We start from the raw sequence: 13,033 nt of genomic DNA, 5'->3' as shown, positions 1-13,033 counted from the left end.
GAGAGGAGAGAGGGGAAGATGAAATATTCTAAAAAGGCAGAAAACTTACCCAAAAGAGAGTTAACCTGATAGAAATAGTTAAACAGGAAGAGATGCAGATGCCTTTAAATGGCATGGGAGATTAGATCAGTTTCAAAATAAGACAAAGCTGCATTTCTCCCCTGTATACCTGAATGTAAAGTCTGTGGCATGTCTTTGCTACACTGCCATATGCGTTTTCATTGAACCAAATTAAGTATGTGATTCAGGCAGTTCTTTTTCACACTTGATCTAAACAGATGGAAACCCTGTGGAGCAAATTACAGGATGATTCAGTGCAGGAAACACACTTTCACAAGGAAACAAGAATCATGAGGCCATGGTATTCATGTGTAATGGGTTCACCCACAACCTATTAAACAGAAGTCCTTGTGGAATAAAAGCAGCTTCCATAAATCTTAATAGTTTTGACAAGCTGAGAAGCTTGAGTCAGCCTCACTCAGATGACTTCAGGGCTCCAGAAGAGTTCCCCTTGTCCCCACTTTTAAGAAAAAAAATCTCCTGACAGATGCTATACTTTGCTTTTCAATCCTAAGTTAAAGCCTTTATTTTCCATTAAAATGCATGCAACTTGACTTAATATTGATTTAAAGCAATTTTCTCCAACTGTATTTTGAGTAATAATGTCTGCCAACGAGAGAATTTACTGTAAGATACTTGTTTCTTAATCTTAATTATTCAAAGATATGGAACCGTTCAAATTAGAACTTCCGGTTAGCATCTCGTGCTAGCTCTGACCACTTCACTGCCTTGGTATTTTCCAGGCTAAAGTTACCCCCACCACACACATTTATCACTTCCAAAGCCTCCAAAATGGAGACAGAGTGAACTAAAAAGCTAGTACCATGCAGTTCGGGGGAAAGGACACGATTAGTTATTGAATCAGGTCACAGCCTAGTGTTGTTTTTCACTTAGCCAAAACCTTAAAGTGAGTCTCATTCATGTAAAGGAGATAATAGGACTTCCTGCACTGTTGTAGGGAAATTTAGTTGGTTCAATATGTGTAAAAGTTCCCTGTATTTCATACAGTTTGTCATAGTTATTCTAATTTCAGGAATTGTTTATAGGAAAGTTATCTAATATATGGAAACACTTATGTACACAGACCTATTTGGTGCAGCATTATTTATGTATAAGTACAAATAAAATAAGAAAAAGAGAGGGGACTTCCCTGGTGATGCAGTGGTTAAGAATACACCTGTCGGGGCTTCCCTGGTGGCGCAGTGGTTGAGAGTCTGCCTGCCGATGCAGGAGACACGGGTTCGTGCCCCGGTCCGGGAAGATCCCACATGCCGCGGAGCAGCTAGGCCCGTGAGCCATGGCTGCTGAGCGTGCGCGTCCGGAGCCTGTGCTCCGCAACGGGAGAGGCCACAACAGTGAGAGGCCCACGTACCGCAAAAAAAAAAAAAAAAAAAGAATACACCTGCCAATGCAGGGGACACGGGTTCGAGTCCTGGTCCGGGAAGATCCCACATGCCGAGGAGCAGCTAAGCCCGTGCGCCACAACTACTAAGCCTGCGTGCTGCAACTACTGAAGCCCGCGTGCCTAGAGCCCGTGCTCTGCAACAAGAGAAGCCACCACGATGAGAAGCCCACGCACCTCAACGAAGAGTAGCCCTCGCTCACCGCAACTAGAGAAAGGTGGCTTGCAGCAACGAAGACCCAATGCAGTCAAAAATAAATAAATACATAAATAAATTTTAAAAATACATTTATTAAAAAAAAGAGAAAGAGGAAAAGACATAGTTAGCTCTTTGGTAACTTTTTTTTTTTTTTTTTTTTTGTGGTACGTGGGCCTCTCACTGTTGTGGCCTCTCCCGCTGTGGAGCACAGGCTCCGGACGCGTAGGCTCAGCGGCCGTGGCTCACAGGCCCAGCCGCTCCGCTGCATGTGGGATCTACCCGGGCTGGGGTATGAACCCGTGTCCCCTGCATCGGCAGGCGGACTCTCAACCACTGCGCCACCAGGGAAGCCCTGTCTGGTAACTCTTGACCTTGCTTTCTAAGTATCCAGGTTTGACAATTATCAGTCCACAAAACAAAGTTCACCCACAAATTTGAAAAAGTGTTTTTGGAGTAGCTATATTTTCCCTTGAGATCTTATACTTCTTCCCTGTCTATCCCCATGTGTCTTTATGTATCTGTGTCTGTCTGTATTTTCTGTGCTAAATTCTATGTGCCAGGTACTCACATGGGAAGCAACATAGAAATGCTGTTTGTTGACTGTTAAGCCTGAGAATGGAAAGATACTGAGTAATTAATTGCCCTCCTCTTTCCTCCTCCCCTCCATTTCTGTCTCTGTCTTCATCGCTTCCCTCTCAAATGCACACAATCAAGAAAGCCTCACCCGGCCCTTTACTCTTGTCCTTATGTTCCCTGTCCTCTGTCCCTACCATCCTATACTTACAGTTTTCTCCTGCTTCATGTACAAGCTAAAGGGTCTTTGAACTTCATTTCCAGTGCTCCTTATTTCTGGCACCCATATACTTGGTGTCCAAGCTTCCAAAGGGCAGAAATTAGGTCATAAATTTGTGGATTTCTTACTCAGAACAGGAATCATTGCCTTTGAACAACACATTGCCTTTTTACAACACTTAGTTCTAGAAAACTGATGGTGATTCCTGTTCAAATGCAAAGAAATTTTGGCTAGTGAAGATATGATTGATTCCACTGTATGCATCTATTAGCAAATCCATTTCAGTGTCTATTTGAATTCTCTTTTGAAGGAGTATTTTTTTTTACATATTATTGGTGCCCTCATTAATCAGTTTAATAAAATTTTTGACGTGTGTTAACTTTATATTTGTGTGAGTCATGATATTAGTCTTTAAAAAATTATACCTTAACATAGCCGGTGGGGAGGGGAAACTAAACCATTTAATTTCTAATATTTAGGGTTGGTTTTGCCCTAGTTTTTGGGGGGATGGGGGGTGGCGAGACAGGCTCTGTTCATCACTAGTTGTTTAACAGTAGATAAGGGCCTTGCTTCATCTGAGCCTTAGTTTCCTCATCACCTTCCCATTCTTAAAATGGGGGACTCTCCCTCAAAATGACCAGGAAAACCGTTCTGTGTCTACTCAGCTTTCTCCAGGTAAAATGTTCTTTTCAGTATTTCAGTTTTTCCCTAGTTTTATCTAACTTTAGTGCTGTAAACAAGGAGGCTCTAAGAAAGAGTAAAAGGTAAAGTTAATAGTTATTTGAGAAGTTTTGGTAAGTCTTTGTTGGAATTCCTCCCAGAAATTGAGACAGTGGATGACTCTAAAGTGGGTAACAAATGTTTTCCAAAGTGAGCTACTTTCCAGTTCTTTGTTTAACTAATCAGTTGATAGATCATTAAACAAATTTTGGTTACAGAACCCTGTATTAGTTTCCTGGGTCTGCTATAACAAAGTACTACAAACTGGGTAGCTTAAAACAACAGAAATTGATTGTCTTACAGTTCTAGAGGCTAGAAATCTGGTACCAAGGTGTCAGCAGGGCTGTATTCTCTCTTAAATCTATAATGGAGAATCCTTAGCCTCTTCTAGCTTCTGTTGTTTGCCAGCAAGCCTTGGTATTCCTTGACTTGCAGATGCATCACTCCAATCTATTATCAGATAGCTATTCCTTGTGTGTGTTTACCTCATCTTCCCTCTGTCAGTCTCTCAATTTCCCCTTTTTATAAGGGCACCAGTCATATTGGAATAGAGGCCTGCCCTGTTCCAGCATGACCTCATCTTAACCTAACTAACTGCACCTGCAACAACCCTGTTTCCAAATAAGGTCACATACTAACATATTGGGAGTTAGAACTTCAACATATGAGTTTGCAGGGGTGGGGTGGGGGGCGGGAGAGGGGTGACAATTCAACCCATAACAAGGAGAAAGTTAGAATTCTAGAGGAAAAAAATTGCCAACTCCAAGCCAGATAATTGACCAAGAACCTTGATAATTCTGTCTGTTCTCTGGGGTTTTTTTTTGTTTTGTTTTTTTCAGGCTCTAAGTCAATAAAATTTGGGAGTTCAACTGAGTCCCTGGGTATTCATCTTTGGTTGGAGAACTGTTTGGAGGCTGGGTAGGTCCATCAGAAGCATAATTCTCTTCCAAGGTGGCTTGGCATATGGAGCTCACCATGGGTAAAGGTAGTGGTAATGTGTGGGTGAGCCAGCGGGAGAGGTAGGTGAGTCCAGACACAAGTTGAAAAGGACATTTCTAATCTGGATTCACTTCCCAGCACATCATAGAAAGCAATTCCTACTGGACCTGGGGAAAGTACCTGTCTTCTCAGTAGAGTGGTGACCCTCTCCTTCCAGAGTCACAGATTTATGAGTTTTCCTGTTGATTTCTTTATTTTCATCCCCCTAGTTGCTTAGAGGAAAATCAGGATAATTTTGAATGTAGAGCTTTCAATCTAAGGTCTTTTATTGCTCCTGAGTTTGTGGTTTTGGGTATTACTCATACCTTTACATGCACAAAGTAAGCTTGAGTTGTTATGTGGTCATTAATTAATCAATTAATCTAAGTAAAACCTTCCCTGTTAGGCATTTCTTGTATCATCTTTCCAGTGAGTTTGAAACCAGGTTTCCAAATAATTTCTGACCATGAAAGATCCTTTGGCTTAGGATTCATGGTAGAAAAGTTCATGGAAAGCCTAGGGGTGTTAACTTCTTTCCCGGCTGTATTCCAGCTGGTTTTAAATCCCTCTGCTTGCTTTGGCTTTCCCACATTACCTCTTTATGTGGGTGTTATAGGAACCTTCCTCTCAGTGTCCAATAAAACTCACCCCTTCCCTCCTAATCTTGCTACAAAAAGTTGGAAAAAACCCGATGGTAATCTTACCTTAAAATTAAGGCCAGAGGATAGACAGAGGCAACTAAGAGGATGAAGTTAGGAGTGGTTGTAATTTTTCACGTTGAACTGTTTGTGAGCAACAGTCAGGAAAGAGCCCTACAGAGGGGATGGCCCTTTATGAGTTCCTTGGAGGAAATATGTGTCTCATGAGAATTAGAAGTTTGCCTAGAGATTTAAGAAAGGATTAGCAGTTCATATGTGCTACCAGCCAAAGGCAAAAAGGAAGTTCTTGTGGGTGGTCAGAGGTCCATGGAGCCATGGGATTGTCTGACAGAGGTAAATATCAATGAGGAAAAATAAAGAAGGGATTTCTTCTAAGCAGACAGCTTGACTATTAAGTCATCCAAGCACTGAGCACTGATGGGGATGTTCAAATGTGGAGAGCACCACACTTTCCCAGCAACCCCAGAGATTAGGGTTCTTGTCTCTGTTCTGCCATTAACTAGTTGGAGGATCGAGTACAATCCCTTCATGTCTTTGAATCTCTCCTTCCAAACTTAACACTCTTTACCATTGGTTCTGGTTCAAATAACTTTTTCATGGGTCTGTCCTTTTACTTTAAAGCCCTTTTGACCAAAACTTTCTTTAAATGCATATATATGCATTTGGGAGGAATACTATTAGTGCTGTTACGAATACTGCTATTGGTGTTGTGCAATGGGGGCAACTCTGTGACAGGCACCACAATTTGAGTGATTTATATGTCACCTTCTTTAATCCTAACAGTGATCCTAAGAAGAGATATGACCATCCTTTACAGCTGGGGAACTGAATCTCACGTAGGTTATTAAAGTGTTCAAGTGGAAATGGACAGTTTAAAAGCACCCAACCAGTAAATAGGGCCAATGGAAATGGGACTCAGACAGGCTGATGAGATTTTGAAGGTGGGAAAGGCCTGTGATGAGGGGTGAGCCAGTGGGGGCTCCCTTGTTCAGGGAAGTGGCCGAGGGAGGCATTTGGGAAACAGAGGAGGTTGCTGAGCATCTCAACGAAGAACCAAAAGACAGGGAAAAGTACAGAAAAGGAAGGTGCTAGGAGACAAGATTCTCACTAAAAATTATCTTTACTCCCCTTTATATAATTGTGAAAATAACACATGCACATTGAAGAATAATCAGACAGTACAGAAAAAATTAAGCAACAGAAGAAAAATATACTATAGACCCTTTTCCACAATTATTTTCATTACTGCATATTACCTTCTAATTTTTCTCTAATGTTCCCATTTTCCTCAGGCTGCAGTCTGCTTGATATTAAATCATAAACATTTCCCCATGTTGTAACATAGTCTTTTTTATTTTTAATTTTACTTTTTAAAAATAAATTTATTTATTTATTTTTGGCTGCATTGGGTCTTCATTGCTGTGCGTGGGCTTTCTCTAGTTGCAGTGAGCGGGGGCTACTCTTCGTTGCAGTGCGTGGGATCCTCATTGCAGAGGCTTCTCTTGTTGCAGAGCACGGGCTCTGGGCGTGCGGGCTCAGTAGCTGTGGCTCACGGGCTCTAGAGTGCAGGCTCAGTAGTTGTGGCACACGGGCTTAGTTGCTCTGTGGCATGTGGTATCCTCCCGGACCAGGGCTCGAACTCGTGTCCTCTGCATTGGCAGGCAGATTCTTAACCACTGCGCCACCAGGGAAGTCCCACATAGTCTTTATTATTATCATTTTACATGGTAACATACTATTTCATCATATTATGTATAAAAAACCATTTCTCCATGGTTGGATATTGGGAACTATGCGGTTTTATGGGTAACTTAAAATAGATTTTTCATAGGTGGTATTTCAGTTCATTACATCTGGAGGAATCTGGTTTCTAGGAACCCTCTTGGGTTCAACGGACCTATAGATTTATTAAAAATGAGAGTTACCCAGTATCTATTCCACCAGCCGTTTGTAGAAGATAAATATTAGAAAGTTGGTAACATGGAATTAGTATTCTAAAAAATAGAAAAAGATAAAAAAGGAATAAAGGAATGGAAAGTGCTCTTTGGGTGTCAAGGAGAGTCAACGAGGAATTCAAGACATCAATAGAGAGATTAGTGACTATAATAATGTATTTCTGTGTTCCGTATTAGAAGACATTCGGCATAGTCTGTGCGAAATGAAGCCAGAATTCCAAGTAGAAATGGAATAACTTTAAGAAAACTTTTCTTGGCACTGTAAGCTCACACATGTACTTTTATATGCTACAAAGTTGAAAAAAAAAAAAAGAAAATTCTGAAGTCCTGAGGCCATAGCTATAAAAAAAATTAAGGTTTTAAAGTAGATTTGTGAGAGTAAAAAAACATGTGTTACGGTACGCTGCTGTTCTATACGGTGCTTTTGCATGCTGGCAAATGTTCTGCTTCTGCTAATGTGAACAATTATTTTTGCTGGCAGAAATAGTTCAAATAAAAGTAGAAGCAAGCCACCATTTCTTAACATAGTAAAGCTGAAAATTTCAAACATTTAATGAAAATTTTTTACACATTTATTTCATCGCTATTCAAGGGAAGTAGTAGGCATTCCATGAAAGTTTGTGTTTATGACAAAAGTAAATTGCTAGTGTAAAGGTATTTGGAGGCTAAAAGTATGATAAATAGGAGATGATGTAGAAAGAAACAAGTGTATCTATTTAAAAAAATTATTATTATTAGCTTCAGCCTTCTCTGACTGTGACAAAACTAGGTGAGTCTGGAAAAGACAGGGCGAGTAGACTACCAAATATTCATTCATTTCTTCTTTGTGTTTAACGGAAACTGAATTTTGCTCAGTGCGTCCATGGGTCCAGATAAAATACTTTCCCAGACCTGCTTGCAGTTAGGGGTGACTGCATGACATTTTCAGCTGATGAAATAATTAACAAAACCTTCTAAGTTCTTTCCCTTTGCTCTTTCTTCCTTCTCATTTTTGCCTGGAAAGCAGGTAGTGAGGGTGAAGGTAATGGCCAACCTGAGAACATCTCACAGCAAGGATGAGGAATTAAGCTTCATAATGAGAATGGGGGAGTGAAAAAGAAGTAGGATCTTGGGGCACCGATGACACCATGGAACCACTGGACCACTCTTCTCTGTACTTCGTTTTATGTGAGGCAAATTATGTGAGGCTGTTTGGTTAAGCCACTGTCATCAGATTTCTGTTACATCCAGTGCACACAAATCCTAAATGATGCAAAGCCCTTGATATAGTCTCTTTTTGTAACCTATATTTTTATTTATAAAGTATCCATTATGATAATGATGTGTTTAAGGATTTTTGTTCTCAAACCCTCTCAGCTATTAATTACATTAATGAATTAACATTTGTAAAGTATTTCCTCTTGCTCATCACTGTATTTAATGCCAAAGTGTCTGACACATTGTGTGCACTTAATAAATATATATTTACAGGCAATTTGGAAAGTTGTTTTGGCAAATTGTGTGTATATATACACACACACATTTGCACACATATCTTTACATAAATGTATATATGAGCAAACATTGTATATAGTTATAATTATAAATTATGTGTTTAAAAATACTTGTAGGACTTTAAAATACTCAGATATGAAAGAATTACTCTATGAGAATAATTGCCACTATTTATTTACTTTCCAATTAGGATTTGTATATGGCTGTGATAATGGACATTTTTGTGTTGCGTGAACTCTAAGGTTTTAGACAAACATAAGAGAACTGATTGGCTGAAAGGGAGTTAAGGAAACAGTGACTTTGGATTCCCTCCAGCAACATTTGTCAGACCACCTGAATAAGCATTCTGCACAAATCAGACAAAACAAAACACACAGGATTTTAAACTCAGGTACTTTTGGAAATACAGAGTGTTATACCATTCTTTTCCTGGTGGTTCAAGGTCCATTAAAGTTGCCTGCAGTAGAGAAATCTGTTCAACTTTGTTTAATCCAGCATTTCCCAATCTTTTGTGTGATTATGAAACCCTTCTTCCAAGTTACGTCAATTAATACCCATTGGAAATATGTGACGGATACTCTGGGAAACCCTATAATACAGGGACCAGAAACATGTAAAATTACCACTAGTATTTAGTATTGACCTAGAAAGTCTAATGCAGTTAAATAATAATCAGAAATAAGACATATGATTTTTGGAAAAGGGGAAAAAAATTAAGACTTTTTACAGAAGACAGAAATTCCTATTTTAACCGTGAGAGTGGGATATTTACTTTGTTCTCTACTTTATCTCTGATGGCCAGAGTACCTGTGTAACACATAGGTGCTCAATAAATACTTGTTGGTGGAAGGAAGGCTTAATGAAGAGAGGAAATCTCATGAGAAACCAGTACGCCAGAGAAACACCCTGGGAGATCTGTCCAAGAGCCATGGCTCTATGAGCTTTCTGGAGATTTGAACATGCCTCACATACTGCTTTTTCTCCAAATTTTCATTGTTTGGAATTTTGAGATTTATAAAAATCCAGTGATAGAAAATATGTGGACTTGATAGCTATCAATCAGATTCCTTCTCAACATAGTACTCCAGGAAAAACAAAACAAAACATAGTACTCCAGGTAACTACTACCAATTGATTGGAGTAGACAAGAGACCTTATTGCCATCTATAATGTAAGACTTAATATTCTTTTTTTTTTTTTTGCGGTACACGGGCCTCTCACTGCCGCGACCTCTCCCATTGCAGAGCACAGGCTCCGGGACGCGCAGGCTCAGCGGCCACGGCTCACGGGCCCAGCCGCTCCGCGGCATGTGGGATCTTCCCGGACCGGGGCACGAACCCACGTCCCCTGCATCAGCAGGTGGACTCCCAACCACTGCGCCACCAGGGAAGCCCAAGACTTCATATTCCTTTTTTCCTGGTCAAATAACTTGAATTATTTTATAATCAACAGACTCACCTCCCTAGCATTGGCTGAAGACAGGTGATTTTTTCCCCCTCAAATACTGTTGTGGTAGTTTTAAAATAATCACAATTTCTTTGACATTTCTCTCTTTGATGGAGGGAAACTAGTTCCCCTTCCATTGAGTATAGACTGGAGTGGACTTAGTGAATCTCTTCTAATAAAAAGTATATAATGGGAGTGACAGTGTGAAATTTTGAAGACTATCTATAAAAGGCACTGTGACTTACTGCTAATTCTCTTTCTCTCTCTCTCTGTTTCTGTCTCTCTCTCAGATGATTCACTGTGGGAAAGTTAGCTGCCACATGGCAAGAAACCAAGGCCTCCTGCAGATAGACATATGTGAGCCATCCAGCAGGGCTCCTCCAGCCCCAGTCAGGCCTTCAGGTGAGACTGCAGCATCTGCCAACGTTGTAACTACAACCTAATGAGGGGCTCTGAGCCAGAGCCACCCAGATAAGCCGCTTCTGAATTCCTGACCCTGAATAGAAACTGAATAATACATGTTTACTGTTTAAACCACTACGTTTCAGAGTAATGTTTAATGTGTAAAAGGATAACAATACAATTATATTAAAGTTTTTTAAAGAAATAAAACTCATTTACAGCCTCTTTTAAAACACCTTCTCCTGTATTCCCAATTTCACCACGTTGGTGTTGCCGACTTTGCTACTTATGCAGCAATACCTGCTTTTTTCTTTCTTCCAAAGCAGGGTCAGAAAACCCTTTTTATAGAGGGCCAGATAGTAAATAGTTTAGGCCTTGTAGGCCCTGTGGTCTCTGGCGCAATTACTCAACTCTGCCCTTGTAGCATGAAAGCAGCTGTAGACAATATTTAAATGAATGAGTGTGGCTACGTTCTAATAAAAGTTTATTTATGGGCGTTGAAATTTGGATTTCACATAATTTTCACATCACGAAATGTCATTTTTCTTTTGGCTTTTTTCACCCACTCAAAAATGTAAAAGCCATTCTTAACTTGTAGGTCACTTAAAACCAGGCAGTGGGCCAGATTTGGCCCATGGTGTAGTTTGCCAATTCCTGTACTAAAGTAATAGAATTCTTGATATTTAGCTGGCACATGGATGCCCAAAATAAAGACAACATTTTTTTCAGACAGTAGCCATGTAACCACACTATGGTTAATGGGAATTAGGTATAAATGATATGTAAAAAATTTGAGTCATGCTCTTAAAGAGAGGTGGTGGATTCTCCCCTTTTACTCCCCCCCTTTCACTTCCCACTGGCTAGAATGAAGGTCACCTTGGACCGTGTGGATGGCAGAAATGTCCTTGATATAACAAAGAGAAAGAGCCAGAATTCCTGCCTCTGGGCCATGTGCAGTCACACTGTTATGAGAATGACAAGTCAGACTACAATTGTTTTGTACAGGGACCTCTGTTTTTAATTCCTTTTCACACTTTGCCAAATCTATATTCTAACTAATTCAGCTGGTTAGACTTTGGCTAACATCTCTAAATGTAATGACAGGTTAATGTGTAGTACTTTCAAGAAGCACTGCAGACAGTGATTAACAGCTATGTGTGGAGTTAAAAAAATCATTCTTGGTTCCTTATCAAGTCAGGATAGTCTGGATATAGGACAGCTTTGACGTTTCTAAAACCAGAATTTCTAAATAATTGCAGGTGTTTGCCTTTTCTTCTGATTGTTGATTTCCTGTAGTTTGGAAGTGAATATGTCTTTGTATTCCTTTTCTCCTCCGTCTATCACACTTATGGCCAAGGCAGGAACATTATTAATTGGGAGAAACATAAACAATTTACTCCTTATAATCTCTGAGGAATAATTAATGCACATTGTCTTTTGTGGAGCTTATTTATATAAATGAATAGGTCTAAAAGTTCACCCTCCCGCCGCCCCTGTGGTCCTATGGATTTTCTCAGTTATATGATAGCTGAAAGAAATTGTAGGTATAAGAGACATACTTATCTTGTGAGCATATTATATTTTCCCCAGCAGAACTTGGGGGGTCCCAGGCTGTGAACGACAGTGGAAAAATGATCCCACAGTCTCAAAGTCTGGAAACCACTCTGAGACTCATCAGCCACCACTTGGCAGCACCAAAGGATCAGGCATTGTCCAAACACAATTGTTGTGAGCTCTCGTGCTGACGTACAGTATTTCCCATTCATCTCTTTCCCCCTTTTCTCTCCTTTTTCTTCTCTCCCCGCCAGAAACCAAACTAGCTTGGACTAGTCTTCCAAGTGCTGGCTGCTGGTGTCCCCGAGAGATTTCAGGGAGAAGCAGTCTTGGCCGAGGGTTAGAGCCAGAGGCCGACCGGGGAAGGGAACAATGTCTGGGTTTTGAGAACAGCTGGAGCTTCGGAGGGAGAAAAGCAGCTTGGCAAATGAGGAAAGAATGTGCTTGTCACTTCAAGAGGCAAGAAACTTCGATTTCCCTCCTGCCTCTGCCAACAAGTGTTTATTGGAAAGGACAGAGTGGTGGTGATGGCAGGTGACTTTGGTTTGGATTTTATGGAATTTTTCGTGTTTATTTTACCTTTTCAAAGAAAAGATAAATGTACAAATCCCACAGTTAACTATTCTGAATTCTGCTTGTGTTTTTATTGGAGAAGTGAGTGTTGTTCCTCAGAGTTATTTTTAAGAATGCCACCCCTGGCCCATTTTGAAACTCTGCTTGCTTTCCTTGCATGTAAGCTAATATATGTGATAGGGATTTTGGAGAAAAGTAGCAGAGTGTATTTAAATGGAAAGTGAAGGCCCAAGGGAGAAAAGATCCTGTTCTGAGAACACGAGAGAATTTACAGTTGGAGGAATCAGATGGGCCCATTTAGACAAAATAGGAAAGTTTTAGCTGAAACCAAAGGTGAGCTTATGAGAAGTTTGACATAGTTGGGGGGAAAAATTTTTAAGATGTCATACTCTTTGGTCATGTTTTGATTTCTCTCTGATTTTCTTGGATTCTTATGGAAATGGATAGAACAACAGAGACTGTTTTCCCATTCTGAATTCCATTCGTTAGACTTGGAAAGTGTGACCTGATTTTAAGTATCCCTTTTAAAATGAACAAAAAGACAATCCAATATTAATATTTGAAAAATAATGTTACCATTTTAAAATCTCTTTCCTCCCTTTCTGAACTCTCAACATTTTTGCCTACTTTCAGAATTCTCCCTTTAATTGTACTTAACTGCTGTTTTTTTAAATTTGGCAGTGGGAATGTTGGTTAGTTGGATCTTGGGACATAAATACATCTAAAAGTTAAAATGGGGAATAAATGGGAGTATAGGGAAGGGAAAAACTATTTCTTGAGTTCTTCCTGTGTGACAGA

General features: G+C 40.0%; 1 protein-coding gene across 5 annotated transcripts in view; it reads left to right on the top strand.

Annotated features, from left to right (window-relative positions):
* Positions 1–13,033, top strand: part of COX18 (cytochrome c oxidase assembly factor COX18) — an 85,656-nt gene that overhangs the window by 71,047 nt on the left and 1,576 nt on the right. For all 5 annotated transcript variants that reach the window (XR_013828273.1, XR_013828274.1, XR_013828275.1 and 2 more), the window contains 2 exons: positions 9,997–10,108; positions 11,917–12,196. The gene's annotated coding sequence lies outside the window, so the exon portion shown is untranslated. The remainder of the gene's footprint in view (positions 1–9,996; positions 10,109–11,916; positions 12,197–13,033) is intronic.

The sequence above is a fragment of the Stenella coeruleoalba genome, assembly GCF_951394435.1.
Source record: "Stenella coeruleoalba genome assembly, chromosome: 4".
Lineage (NCBI taxonomy): Eukaryota > Metazoa > Chordata > Mammalia > Artiodactyla > Delphinidae > Stenella > Stenella coeruleoalba.
Note: the sequence above shows the minus strand (reverse complement) of the source record. Positions and strands in the feature narration are given on the sequence as shown.